This window comes from Ambystoma mexicanum, chromosome 10, assembly GCF_040938575.1.
Source record: "Ambystoma mexicanum isolate Mex_15411 chromosome 10, UKY_AmexF1_1, whole genome shotgun sequence".
NCBI lineage: Eukaryota > Metazoa > Chordata > Amphibia > Caudata > Ambystomatidae > Ambystoma > Ambystoma mexicanum.
The window spans coordinates 754,854,566-754,867,672 of NC_090932.1; positions in this window are offsets into that span (position 1 = coordinate 754,854,566).

Below are 13,107 nucleotides of genomic sequence, written 5' to 3' on the forward strand. Positions count from 1 at the left end.
TGAATCACAAAGTAGTGCAATTCCATGCATTGCAACAAGTAGCCCCATAAAAATAATGAAATCCATTAAAGCCCTGATCAAACCATTTAAAAAGGGAGGTGAATGCTGCATTGAGGATCACTTAGAAACGGTGCATGACATTTTTAAAGCACTCCAGATACCTAAGGAACAGTACAGACAATATTTTCATTTAACTTTAGATGCCCCGACGGCCAGCATCATAAGGGGATTAAATGAACAGCAGAATATGACCTGGGTGGAGTTTGAAAAAGAAATTAGGCGTCATTTTTCTCCTTTTCAGTCATTGCAGGAGGCAAAGAAAGTCGCTTACACAATCACTGCTGGACCTAATACATCCCCTCGCCAATTTTTACAAGACTTAAAAAGAGCATTTTCTTGCTTTGATGTATCTTTTGACGCAAATTCCAATGAGTTTAAAACTGCATACTTCTATGGGCTACAGAAAGACATCATATCCCAATTGGTCCGTGAATTTGACCGTGACAAGTCCCTTGAATGGATTGTACATCAAAGCACAAAACTATATGAGGTACTCTATTGTCAGGGTAGAGAAAGTGATAAAATGAAAGATACTAGACCTAAATCTAAAGAACCCTCAGCCACAGTAATGGAAATCAGGTCAGCCAAAATGTCCCTTGAGTCTGCTCAAAGCCAAGGTAAAAATAATGGGACACCTGAACAAAGGGGTAATCAACAAAGATCGCCATTTCCTGTACCAATGTTCCAATCACATGATCCTAGTAATAGGGAGAGCTACATCAGCCCTAGGTATTTAGGGGACAGACCCCGGGTAGGATATCGGCCTGATATGGCAGGTATGAACAATAACCAGAGACAAAATCAAGATCAAAGAAATGATGGTCCCTACCAGTCATTGGGGACACAGAGCAGATTTGATCCCAACACCATGATATATGGTAATCAGGATAGACCCCGATATGTGGATCGATTTACTGATAATGGAAATCAACATAGGGGCCAGTACCCACAATCTGAGAGACAGGGCATGAGGCAAAACATGAACTACAATCCACGTCAGTACAATGATTCCCCACCAGGGGACTATAATCAAAGGATGGGTGCACCCCGCTCCCCTCCACAAATGAATCAAGAGTTCAGAAACCATCCCAACCGACATCAATCACCTGAGAGGTATCAGAATAGATCCAATCAGGGGGAAAAAAACAATATCGACCTAGGCCACAGAAAGAGGATTCTAGAGAGATAGAAAGGTTCCAGTGCCTTGAGGCCCAAGTGAAAATGTTAGCTGAGCAAATAGGAAAGCTCTATACAGCGCAAAAACAACCTTCCAAAGAGGGGGCTGATGGCCATAGCAATGACCGGGGGGCTTCCGAAAAGTGACTAAGTACTCATGATAACTGCAGTGCCACAATGACAGATTGCTCTGATATAATTTTGCATAACGACTCTGAGATGCCTAATGAATTAAAAATGAAAGTGCCAGTAAATGAACATGTGACAGAATGTGCAAATACTTCTAAAAAAGAGGTACGGTTTAACCTAGAGCTAAATAAAACAGTAAAGATTTGCACAAATGAAAAAGAAACATTAGGAATTCCAAAAGAACAAAGGGACAGATTTAAGAAAAATGACTCATGCATGGGGAATACCAGTGAACAGGGAGTAAGTGGGGATGCTATAGCTCCTTCCCTGGGCAAGCAAAACAATGACCAAACACAGGCAGAAAAAGGAAATACTCAAAAGGAGGGTACAAGTCAATCACCTGAAGAATTCTTTGAGCCACATATTTTTGAAGAGGCTGAAAGGGCTGGTATCACACTAAATGACCACAAATGCACAGAATTAAAAAATGACAAATTGCTGAATGATGTTGTTACACATGTTCAGTTGGAAGGTTGTAATGTGGTCTCTGATGTTACCCAGATGGATGGGCGAACAGTGGCTACACTCCAAAAAACCTCTGATCATGGAGAAATGAATAAAGTCTCTTGCGCAGAAATGGGTAAAAAGGAGGGAAAAATGTCTTTCCATTTACCAATGTGCTTAGCCAAAATTGAAAAAGGCCTGAGAAAGGTGAGCCCTGAAATCAGTAAGAATTCACACTTCTTATGTGTATTAGAGGAAGTTGAGGACAAATATTATGCACCCATCACTGTAGAAGAAAAATGCCACACCTTTGCTATGATTGACACTGGTGCACAGGCCACAATTATGTCCAAGGAGCTGGTAAAGAGTATCAATGAAGGGAGACCCCCACAGAGTCAGATCACAGTGACGGAAAATAAAGGTCCAGTGCATAACTTTAATGGGGAGGAGGTGCCCATCATAGGTGTAACTGAGGTTGACATAAAAATAGGAAAGCACAGAATGAAACAAGAGGTATTGATCACATCTATTTGTGAAATTCCATTTCTGATGGGGACAGATTGCCTGAAAAGATTGTCTCCTCTCATAGATGGGGTGAATGGAGTGCTGTGGTCCTTAACCAAAAAACCATTGAGGCCTAAGAAACTAAAATCACAAAACAGCAACATAAATGAATGTCACACCGTTGCCAAAACAAATGATGCTGTGGAGGTATATCTCCAGAATAGTTGCATACCTAGTGTCACTGTTATATTAATGTGTCAAGACAAAATGCAGAGCGACAATGAAAAACTACCTCTACAAATATACTTGGACCCAAGGAAAAATTGGCAGACTGCCATAGATGAGCACACATTACGTTTTTATTTAAAAGAGAAAACATGCAAACAGAATATTGCTCCTAAAACAGATTCAGAAAAACACATTACCACTCTGGCAGAAATACACATGGAAGATGAGCAACCATGGGTTCATGTTGGTATAAATGACTATTTTAAAACAATAAAAGCCACTTTAGCGCTTGGACATGAAAGGAGTTTCATTAATGAGAAATTGTTGCAAAAAATAATGGAGAGGGAAGAAATCCCGAAATTTAGGATTAAACACCAATATGTTTCTGGGTTGGACAGTCCAGATTTTGAAAACCGAATTGCAGGCAGATGCATGCTTAAAATTATCATTGGGCAGAAAACAATTTACCATAATGTATGGATAGTGAGTGGAGCACAAAATGAATTTTACATGGGCAATGACATCATGCACAGAATAGAATGTGTATGGTGTTAGGTTTCCTTAATCAAAAAATATGGTCACGCCTAGGTGGTCCGGCACCTGAATTTGAAGACAAAAGAAGGGCTTATCATTGTGCACAACTGGTTCCTTATGCAATTGAATTACAAATGAGGAAAGATACTATTATTCCTGCATTTACAAAACAGTTTGCAATAACACTGAAATGCAAAAATGGACAGCAGATGAAAGACTCTGATGCATTTGTATGCCTGAATGAATCCATAAAACATCAAGGCCTGGATTATGAATACATTCCATTGGTAGATATTGGTGAAGGATCTGTAAAAATTATGGTAAATAATAAAGGTTGTCAGGATATTCATTTAGAGGAAAACTCCCCATTAGGAATGGCCATACAAAAATCACATTATACGGCAGATTTAAATAACATGGTGATTGGAAATATCCCTGAAAAGTATGTAGATGCCAAGGGTGAGTTGCCAGAACACCTGGACTCTCAGCCCAAAGGAATATTTAAAATTCATTCTGTGTATCCTTATGATTCAAATGAGACAGTGTGCTGCCATCAAGAGGATTGCATAATATTTAATTTAAATGAAAATGAAACAGAAAATCAGCCCATTGAAGTGGAAGCTGATATGCCAAAATATTGAAAAGTGGCAGCTTTACAAAAAGCACAGCCACACAGTTAGAGGAAAGCGCTGAGATTCCCTTACCAGAAGATTTTCCAGAATTTTCCAAAATGGTAGAAGAGCAGATCTCCTTAGCAGATGCGTGTGACAGCAATGAGGATAGGAACAATCTGAGGGAGATATTTATGGAGTTTAAGGATGTATTTGCAAAAGATGCTTATGATTGTGGTTTAACTGATTTACATGTGGCCACACTACCAGAAGGGTGTAGCAGAAGTCCATTGTTTGTACGCCAGTATAGACTACCGCTGGCATGTTTAAAATCATTGGCAGAGATTATTAGAAATTTGGAATCGCGGGGAATCATCAGGCCCATTCATAGCACATCCAATACACCTATTTTAGGTGTGTTAAAGCCAAATGGTCAATGGCGGCTATGTGCAGACTTGAGAGAGTTAAATAAAAGAGTACCAGTATCTAGATGGCCACTGCCATTCATTGATCAGGGCCTAGCTCAGGTACATGGTTAAAAAGTATTTACCACATTAGATCTCACCTCTGGATATTGGTGCGCGCCATTGGCAGAGGACATACAGAATTTAATTTCCTTTACATTTGACAGGACTCAATACGCCTGGCTTAGAGCTCCGTTCAGGTACATCAATAGTGGGAGTGAATTTGGCATATTTTTGAGAAAGGCCATGCCGGATGCAGCGGAAAGAGGAACAATAGTTTACGTGGACGATGTCCTGATAAAAAATGAAGGCCTGAAAAGCCATTTTGATGAAATAAGACATGTGCTAGGCCAATTGCAGAAAGCAGGCACCAAAGTATCTTTACAAAAAGCACAATGGTACAAGAAAAAAGTGAACTTTCTAGGGCATGAAGTGACTGAACATGGGCTAAATCCACAAAAGAAGAAAATAGAGGCCATGCAAAGATTAAAAGATCCTAAAAATGTGAAAGGAGTAAAAAGTTTATTAGGGATGACAGGCTATAACAGAAAGTTCATTGAAAATTATGCAGAAATCACTCAACCATTGACTAAACTGCTTAAACTGAATACTCCCTGGAAATGGGAAAAAGAGCAGTCTGATGCAGTGGCTAAATTAAAGGAATGTCTTGTAAAGGCACCATGTTTAGCATATCCCATAAAGTACAGGGATTTCTTTATAGAAATAGGTTTTTCTGAACATTGTAGGTCAGCAGTGTTATCACAAAAACACGATTTGAATCACAAAACCATTGCCTATGCAAGTAAGGCATTTTCCCAAGTTGAAATGAAATTTAATGAATGTGAAAAGGCCCTATTAACCACTGTGCTACAACATTTCCGCCCCATTGTCCAGGGAGAAAAGGTGATTATTGAAACAAATCATCAACCTTTACAATTTTTAGAGAGTAAAAGAATTAGATCAGGTAATCTAGCACAGTCCAGAATCACTTCATGGACGCTGGAATTACAAGGTTTTCCTGTAGAAGTGAGATATGGACAAAATAAAAAGAACCCAATTGCTCAAGGGTTAGCTGACTTACATGACTGCGCAGCTGAACAAATACCAAATGAAATGGAAGTGGAAACTAGTTTGCAGGAATTTGAACAATCACCACACAAAGCTTTTGATGAAAAAACATGCAAGGATTTGCCAACTGTATATGTGGATGGTTGTGCTTTTCACATTGAAAATGACAGTAATAAACAATTAGTGGCAGGAATAGGAAATGTCTGGTTGAAATGTGAAGGCGTCCCCAGTATAGGGATGAGGATTGGAGCTAGGAGCAGTCAGGTGGCGGAATTGGCAGCCATTTATAAAGCAATTGCTACTGCAGTTGATAAAAAGTTCAGTGAAATTGTCCTGGTGACTGATTCTGACTATGCACGGAATAGCTTTGTGGAGTATTTGCCTGGTTGGAAAGCAAGAGGCATGGTTACATACAACAAAAAGCCACTTAATCATGGAAAAATGATACAAGCCATAGACAAATTGGTGTCAGAGAATGATTTAACAATATACTGGAGAAAATTTGTGGGCATTTCAAAACACCAGGAGAGGATAAGGAGGGAAATGATAAGGCAGACCACCTGGCTAAGATTGGGGCTGTGATGGGAGAATTGCTACCTATTGATTATTTAATGGGTGAAATACAAATTAATGCAGTAACACGTTCTAAAGCACCAAAGGAGGTAGATCAACCAGTGGTACAGTGGAGTCATGACACGCCAGACCAAGATTTGATTGAGGCACAAAAGAATGTTCGAATTTTGGGAATCTATTATAATCATTTGATAGATCCTGAACAAAATCCTTTAACAGAAAATGATTGTATGGGAAAAGAAGAGTTGAGGGTGCTATTAAAGAACAAAACACGAATTAGATTACAGGATGGACTCATGATTAGAGAGTCCATAACAGGACAAATACAGTGGGTGGTACCCCTTTCATTCAGAGGGCTAATGCTACACCATGCTCATGATGCCATAACTGCAGGCCATAGAGGTTAAAAAAAAACTTTGGAAATACTAAAAGATTATGCTTCCTGGCCACATATGTCCCAAGATGTGGAATTATATACTAGACGATGTCTAGTATGCGCCCAATTTAAACCTGCTTCACCAATGCATAGAGCCCCATTAATGAAAAGAGGCCTAACTCTTCCATGGTCAGATTTGCAAATAGACTATGTAGGGCCTTTAAAAAGGTTGAGCAGAGGAAACCGTTATATTTTAAGTGTGGTATGTTTGATGTCAAAGTGGATTGAATGCATTCCTGCACCAGATTGTAGTGCGCAAACAGCAGCCACATTGCTGGTGAACCATGTGTTCTCAAGGTTTGGGTTGCCACAAAGAATTCAGTCAGACAGAGGAAGTCATTTCACAAGTACTCTAATGAGTAAGGTATGGCAAATACTGGTTGTGAAAAGAAAACTACATATTGCATATCGGGCGGCTTCTTCAGGTGGAGTTGAACGGTGCAATAGGTCTGTTGTGGACATTTTAAAGAAATTTGTGGCAGAAGCAGGTTCCAGCTGGGATTTACGATTACCTTTGGTTTTAATGGCAATCAGATCAACTCCTGCCAAAGCAACAGGTGTTAGCCCCCATGAGGTCTTGACAGGTAGGAAAATGGTGTTACCACAACACCTGCTATACAGAACACATGAGCAAACACTTGTGAGTGCATCCACAGTTCATGAATATATTGATGACCTGAGGAGGCATTTGCAACATGCATTTGCTTTTGTGCAGAGAAATCTGGAAAGAGCTGCTGACAGTGCAAAGTCTTACTATGATAAAAAGACATCAGTAAAGGAATACAGTGTAGGGGATCAGGTGTATACATTTCATTTTGGAAAAAGTAAATAGAAAAATTCTAAATTTCTAGCAGCATGGCAGGGGCCATTTCGAATCATAGATAAGGTCTCTACTGTAGTTTATAAAATTTTGAAAAATTAAGGTGAAACGGCAATAGAGCAGTTCGTCCATGTAAATCAAATCAAACCATGCCATCCCAGACATGAGATCAGGCAGCTTGAGCATGTAGAAACAGATAAAGTCCCTTGAACACAAAAAGAGAAAATAAATGGGTACAATCAGGAGGCAGTGACAGAGAAGTTAAAAAGTTGATTGTTATAATGGCACATAAACACTGTAATATATGTAAATATATATAATATAAAATAAGTAAATAAATAAATAAATAAAAATATATATAATGGAAGCTCATGGTTGGTGTGCAGAGAGAAAATGTATTAAATATCGAATGCTGTTTTATATATGCTTGTTTTCTTTTTAACTTGTGTTTAATTTCAGAAGGAAAAAAAAAATGAAACGAAATGTTTTTACCAAGCATGTTTTATTTTTGCCAACCGGGTGAAGTTAGTATTGTGCTATGTACTTAATTTGTTTCTTTTCTATTTGATTTAGAAAATTAACATTATTTGGTTGGAGGTTCCGGGATCAGAGGCCACGGGAGACGATGGAGTCCTGGAGCCCACGTGGACGGATTCCGGGAAAGCCCCAAAGAGGGGTGAAGACCAAGGCTGCAAAGCGATCAGCTTTGAAGATGATACCAATGATATGGTTAATGATGATGATATTTGGAGGGATCTTCAAGAATTCAGAAGCACAGGTTGTCATTGAACCTGGACCAGCATCTGGTATCGCGGTGGAAGAGGCACCAGGATTCATCATGAGTGATAGAAGGATGATTTTCCAAAATATCTACATACCATTGAATCCTGAGATTTTGATTGAAAAACATTTGAACAATACCGGAATTAAGATTGAACAGACTAAAGAGAGGCTGGAAATAAGAAAAGAGGACGCTAAGCAGTCAATAAGAGATATATTAATGCAGTTGGAGAAAACATTTGTGAATTCAGCAGACATTAAGAAGAGGAGAGGAAAGAGAGGTGCGGTGATGCTCGCGATATCATTGGTAATGTCTATAGTTGGAGCCATAATAGGTACCACAATATCAACAGCCAATTCTATTTCGGTAGGAACACTGAGTACTAAAGCGCAACAACTGAGTATTGACCTAGAAATAATACAAAAAACATTAGATGGGTTTAGAGGGGGACTGGATGAACAAGTAAGATTCATAAATGAAACTGCAATCATTCTAAATGAACAAGCGGATGTGATGCAACGGGCGACTAAAATAATACTTAAGCATGACAGAACTTTAAATGAAATATTGAACATAATGAGTCCTGTTGATAGACTATTAACGAATTATATGAGAGAAGTTCAAACTGCAGTTTCACAATTGATTCAAGGACATATCCCCTTGTATTTTGTTTCGCAGGATATTATTCGTCAAATGATAGAAAGATTGACCAGGAGGGAAATTGATGTGATACAGGTAAAAATTGCATTTGAAATGGGTAATGCAATGCCATTATACGTGGACTTGGAAAGACTAGAGATCGGATTTTTGCTATGCATCCCATATGTAGCTCCTGAACTTATTTATCAAACGAAGTGGGTACACAACGTGGGATTTGGCAAGAGGACAAATTTATTAAGATTAAGACTCCAGAAGTGGTGGCATTTCAGTCATGAGAACCTGAAGTTTATTTAATACCAAACCTGGAAACATGTGTCAAATTTAAAGAACAAAATTATATGTGTCCAGGTAAACCGTTTGTTCCTGATGCCACAGATGCTATTTGTGGTTTGAAATCTGACCCAAGTATATCAGAAGGATGTGAAGTGATTATTAGCAATATGGGGAGTGAAGAACTGGCACAGGCTAAGATGGTCAGAGGTAAATGGTTGGTCAACACCTGTTTAAAGAACATGACGGTAGTACATTTAAACCATGGAACATACGTGGTTAAACATGTGAAATATAATGTTTTTTATTTACAGGTTCCAAAGGATACAATTGTGTCAATTGGGGGGTTAACGTTGTTTCATGTAACAAATGATGTTTGGGAAAGCCAAGTGGAAAATATCGATTTTTTTCAAAAGGATACTTTTCCAATAGATCCGGATGTGGAATATTTATTGAATCACAAAGAAAGACATGTTATAAAAATGAATTTGAGAAAAAACAATATTACAATTAGTAATCTGGGGATAATAGAAGTGGAAAGATTTAATTGGGGAACCTGGGGGGAACGCTCAATAGTGGGTTTGGCTGTCCTGGTGCTAATCATGGGTGGATGGTTGATTGTGCTATCAGTAAAAATGAAAATGTTACTGATTTTAGTAGCTACGTCAGGAAGAGAAAGATATCCCAATACACATGCATTTTAAAAGAAGAAAAAGAACAAGTTGTTTTTAGGAATTTGCTTGGATCGTAGCCAAGTTCAAAAAACAAAAGGAGGGTATGTAAGGATATTTGGCGTGTTACAGCACAGAGTACAGCACTACTGCACAGGTAGCATTTTTTTATGCAGCACCACTACATGGGTGTGGTGCTGCATAATGTGTTGCCAGAGTAACATGGACATATAAGTAAAGACAGGCTATTCAGTCAAAAACGATTTTTACATATAAGATGCAAATCCATTTTTACAGTTAAAAGCACACATCTGCACATTCAAAACGCACACTATTTTTCACCTGAAATGCCTATGTTGCAAGAGACACATTTGAAAATTAATAACTAACCTTATTAACAACTAACCTGACTAATAAAACTTCATTTAACATAACCCACTAATAAAAATGTGTCTCCACTGCAGAATTAGGCCTACTCTGAAAGTGAACTTTTAAACGCACATTCATTTTTTTCTCTGCTGCTCTGTCCACATAACTACAGGAAGCAAAGAGCTCGAAGGAGCAGGAAATCAGTTTGTTACAATTGCCACTGTAGAAGTGAGCCATTGTGTAGTGAGGGAGGAGATGACATGATTGATTCTGATTGGAGCAGCGTCATAGCAAGTATCAGGCTAGAGGCTGTGATTAGAACTTTGCTGGAGAAGCTTGAGAAGAGGGGAAACAGTCGACATCTTGAAGAGCTGGGAGAAGGATCTCTTTCCTGGCTGGGGCACTCCTGCTGCAAAAGCTGAGAGCTCCAGGCAATAACCCCGGTTTGAGAACGGCAGATGCTTGTTTTCACTGGGGTTGATCTTCAAGGGAGCCAAATTCAGAAAGGGAATAGCCGGATAAAACTCATGCTGAACAGATAAGGTAATTACAGAAGCGAGTGGGAGCTGTGCGAAAGTGCGCAAAGCTGTTCAGTCAGTGTATTAGAGGGAGTCTCAGTCTCTTATCAGCATATTTAATGTTACCAATTGAATATATTCTCGCAGCTCTCTGTTCATTTTATCACAAATAATGTTGTACCATCTTATTTATTTCTGTAAAAAAAGTTAAACTGTGTTTAAATGAAATTTCTATAATACAAAAATATTTGAAAACAGATAGCTAGTATGTATTATTTTTCTCTTTCATTTTGCATGGGGAAAGGTTTAAACGTGGGTAGATTTTTAAACAGTGCAATTGTCATTTTAAAGCAGATGTGTGCATGATTCTATTCAGTGTGGACAGTTGTGAGTGACTGTTTGTAGCATCGCCTGCTGGAGGTACATGAGTCAACGGGAAGAGAGACTCTCTGGACATAGTTCCCTACCGTATATGAGGCAGTGGAAATTACCACAAAAATACCACAATTGCCCATGGTGGCACACAACACTAACACTGAAAAGGTGGTGTCCCTAAAATGTAGGCCTGGGGTCTCTCTAGTGATCAAGAACAATCTAGATAAAAAACAAGGGATGTTGGATATTGGGGCCACAAATAAACCAACCACTATAACAACCAACCACGCAAACTACCGCGCATACCATCTAAATAGGTCTGAATTATGAAATAATGCAATGTATTATTGTCATGTGTGACCCAATATGAATACAGAGAGTGATTATTGCTAAAGGTATTTTGGCGGTAAGAAAATACTGCAAAGCCCCAAATATCCACAAAATACCCAACAAGAGGCACTGCTCCTCCTCAGTGATGAGGCCCAACAAGGCTGAAACACGTGTATGTGGTTGCTGTTGGTACTCTTGTTCAGAAGGGAATTGCCTAGCATTTCGGGTCTGGACTACCCATGTGGGTGAGACAAAGACTGATATGCAAATGGGAATTTCCCATCTGTGAAAGGTACAGTGAGCTAAAGTGTGGCTGTGGACTCTAGAGTGTGTAACTTCCCAAAAAACAGGTCAATGTGCTATGTTCGTTCTCGCAGAGGGGAGCCCATTGAATTTATTTTATTATTTAAGGGACTTAGGTTTAGTCAACCTAAGTTTCCTAGTGTCATCCAGACGTGTACCCCTTACTCACTGTGCTCAGAGAGGCGCAGCTCCACCTCACTGATGAGACCCAACAAGGCTGAAACATGTGTATGCGGTTGCTGTTGATACACTTGTTCAGAAGAGAATTGCCATAGCATTTCGGTGCTGGACTGCCCGTGTGGGCGGGACAAAGACTGATATGCAAATAGATATTTCCCATCTGTGAAAGGTACAGTGAGCTAAAATGTGGCTGCAGACTCTAGAGTGGGTAGCTTCCCAAAAAACAGGTCAATGGGCAATGTTCTTTCTCTCAGAGGGGCGCCTATGGACTATTGTTTGATTATTTAAGGGACTTAGGTTTAGTCACCCTAAGTTTCCAAGGGTCATCCAGACATGGACCCCTTCCTCACTGTGCTCAGAGAGGCACAGTTCCATCTCACTGAGGAGGCCCAACAAGGCAGAAACACGTGTGTGGGGTTGCTGTTGGTACTCTTGTTCATAAGGGAATTGCCATAGCATTTTGTTGCTGGACTGCCCATGTGGGTGGGACAAAGACTGATATACAAATGGACATTTCCCATCTGTGAAAGGTACAGTGAACTAAAGTGTGGCTGCATACTCTCGAGGGGGTACCTTCCCAAAGAACAGGTCAATGGGCCATGTTCATTCTCGCAGAGGGGCGCCTATGGACTATTTTTTGATTATTTAAGGGACATAGGTTTAGTCAACCTAAGTTTCCTAGTGTCATCCAGACGTGGACCCCTTACTAACTGTGCACAGAGAGGCACAGCTCCACCTCACTGATGAGGCTCAAAAAGGCTGAAACAGGTGTATGGGGTTGCTGTTGTTACTCTTGTTCATAAGGGAATTGCCAAAGCATTTCGGTGCTGCACTGCCCATGTGGGCGGGCCAATGACTGATATGCAAATGGCTATATCCCACCTGTGAAAGGTACAGTGAGCTAAAGTGTGGCTGAGGACTCTCGAGTAGGTGCCTTCCCAAAGAACAGGTCAATGTACCGTGTTTGTTCTCGCAGGGGGGCTACTATGGATTATTTTTTGATCTTTTAATAAGGCCATTGCAAATATCTTGTGGGTTGAATTGATCAGTGCTAACAGGCGGTAGTTGGCCGGGTCTAACCTATCACCCCTTTTAAAGATAGGGACCAATACTAATCTGCAGCAGCTGTCAGGTATCTTTCAGTTTGTTCTATATGTTTATATAATTTTGTCTATATCTTAGCCCATAGAGTGGGGGTGGCCTTCATCACAATATTAGGTATCCTGTCTGGCCCGGGTGCTTGAGAGTTCTTCTATTTAATAATGATGTTCCTTAAGTGGGACCAACATTTCAGAGGGTTGTTTGTTTTGAGCCATCCAAATAACTGGATCGAGTTTGCTGTGTTAATGGAATATTTGTGCTGCTTAGTCGAGTTTCTATAGCACGTAGCTAGACTTTTTGTTTGATGCTCTTTGTCGTACTCGTACATTAAAGTATTTCTTTTTATCGATATCTGTGCTTGACGATGTATTTGTTTCTGGGCCGCAATAAGCAGATGGAAGTAGAACTTTCCTTTGAAAGCGTTTTTGTATTTCATTTTGTC